The sequence below is a fragment of the Schistocerca piceifrons genome, unplaced genomic scaffold (assembly GCF_021461385.2).
Source record: "Schistocerca piceifrons isolate TAMUIC-IGC-003096 unplaced genomic scaffold, iqSchPice1.1 HiC_scaffold_1415, whole genome shotgun sequence".
Lineage (NCBI taxonomy): Eukaryota > Metazoa > Arthropoda > Insecta > Orthoptera > Acrididae > Schistocerca > Schistocerca piceifrons.
Window position 1 is genome coordinate 27,501 of NW_025727253.1, and position 2,500 is coordinate 30,000.

Sequence of the window (2,500 nt, forward strand, 5' to 3'; positions counted from 1 at the left end):
TCACACAAGCATAGAATTGGAGCGCCGCCTCTAATAAGCCAAAGGTGCATCCTGACGTGACAAATCTGATCATGTCACAAGCATTCACTTACTATAATCACTATCAACGAACCTGCCGCCCCCGCCCCCCCCCCCCCCTACACCTTTCCGTACAACAACGTGTAACCTAACCTAACCTAACCTAACCTATGTTGTACCTTAACCTAACCTATGTTGTACCTTAACCTAACCTATGTTGTACCTTAACCTAACCTATGTTGTACCTTAACCTAACCTATGTTGTACCTTAACCTAACCTATGTTGTACCTTAACCTAACCTATGTTGTACCTTAACCTAACCTATGTTGTACCTTAACCTAACCCATGTTGTACCTTAACCTAACCCATGTTGTACCTTAACCTAACCCATGTTGTACCTTAACCTAACCCATGTTGTACCTTAACCTAACCCATGTTGTACCTTAACCTAACCCATGTTGTGCCTCAACCTAACCCATGTTGTGCCTCAACCTAACCCATGTTGTGCCTCAACCTAACCCATGTTGTGCCTTAACCTAACCCATGTTGTGCCTCAACCTAACCCATGTTGTGCCTTAACCTAACCCATGTTGTGCCTTAACCTAACCCATGTTGTGCCTTAACCTAACCCATGTTGTGCCTTAACCTAACCCATGTTGTGCCTTAACCTAACCCATGTTGTGCCTTAACCTAACCCATGTTGTGCCTTAACCTAACCCATGTTGTGCCTTAACCTAACCCATGTTGTCGCCTTAACGTAACCCACGTTGTCGCCTAAACCTGCTCTGTAATTGTTATACGACTCGTTCAATTACTGTAGTGTTGCCCACCCGCAACCCTCGCAATATAGTTCGCTACTCGCACTGCCCGCACCCCTGTGTATCGCTTCATGTTAAACACCTTGCAAGTCTTGCTCACTTTCCACATGCTCCTGCTGTACACTGTAATGTGGATGGCAGCAGGACGTACATGCCGCCCCTCCCCACGTCCCCACCTTGCCCCCTGCCTTCGCAAGCTGGTTGGTGAGAAGTTTGCATGTTCAATGCCCTTCGCATGCGACGTACTCAGGCTACGTTGTGGTGCGGCCTGTGTCAACTGTCCGCTGATGTCGTACGCGTGAACCACAATCTGTACTGCACATTCGTCCTTATGTACTGAATGATACATCGTGGCACATGTGTGACCGCACAACGACTGCGCCCAAAAACGGCGGACCATACAGTGCAAATATTGTGCACGCAGCTACGTGTCGTCTCCCTATGAGAGCTGGATTGCAGTGTGGTACGCCATAGAGACGTGTGGGAGGAACGGACGCCGTGGATGGCGATCAGCATGAGCTGTCTGTTGATGTATTCGGACCTAGTCGTCTCTCCTCACACACCGTGATGGCATGGTGCACCGCGTTCCATATCTGCGACATGCTACAGAGGCCGGTTGACAGTCGTTCGAGCAATGGACATCGCATACGTACGGGGGCCACCTTCCACGTATTGTCTAGGCGTGCACATTTTGTTGCGTGTATGTGGGCAGACGTAGTGTGGCGTGACACCTGACACAGGCATGCAATAATCGTTGAAGTTGCAAATGGCGATGGACGCCTGCGTTTTCTGGTGAAGTTACGCAAATGAACAAATGGTAACCTGTTGTGGTGCGGTTGTTCTCGCTAGGGGTGAATCGGTGATGGCGACGATAGGTTGAGGTACTAACCGGTTGTTCCAGCGATACCCACCATGCCGACGAAACTGAACGGCATCTGGGTGTGAAGCGATACGCGGCGGTGGCTGGGTGGGACCGTCCCCGGCCGGTGAGGGGGCGCCTCCCGGCGTGCTGGCCGCGCGGTGCGTGGGCGCACGCGCTACAGCCGGCTGGTGGGGGCGGCCAGTGGCAGGCGCGCCGGCCGACGGACGCGGCAGGCGTCGCAGCTGCGCGCCGGCGCACCCTGCGCGCGGCGCCGTGCGGCCAAAGTAGGTCCTCGCGGGCCCGGTGCGAAGCGCGGTGGACATCTTCAGTGTGCTGGTCCGATTGAGGACTGTGTGCGTTGAGGATGCGCCGCCGCCCGGCGCTCGGCGCCGCGACGCCGTCTGCTGCTCGGTCGCCCCAGCGGTTCTCGCTGGTGGTTTGTATCGCAGCTGTGCGGATGTGTTGGCGCGTGCGCTGTGCTGGGAGAGTTCGCTTCGGCACCCAAGTGGGGCTTTTGTCCTTCTGTGGCGCTGGCGTTGGAGCTGCCGGTCACCGTAGGTGGCGCGTGTTGTCTCCCGCCGGCAATGCCACGACAGCACGCTCCCGGGCCTCTGTCGGCAGCGGCAAGCTCAGTTGGGAGCACGGGTGGTCGCACCGAAAGCGTCTACTCGCCTAACTCCGGGCGATTGCGCCTCTCTCGAACCCGACCAAGTACTTGGGACGGCGCTGCGCGCCGCCGGGACCTGAGAGGGTTTCGAGGTGTATTGTGCAGGGGAGCTCAGCCTCCTCCTGTTTGCAGAA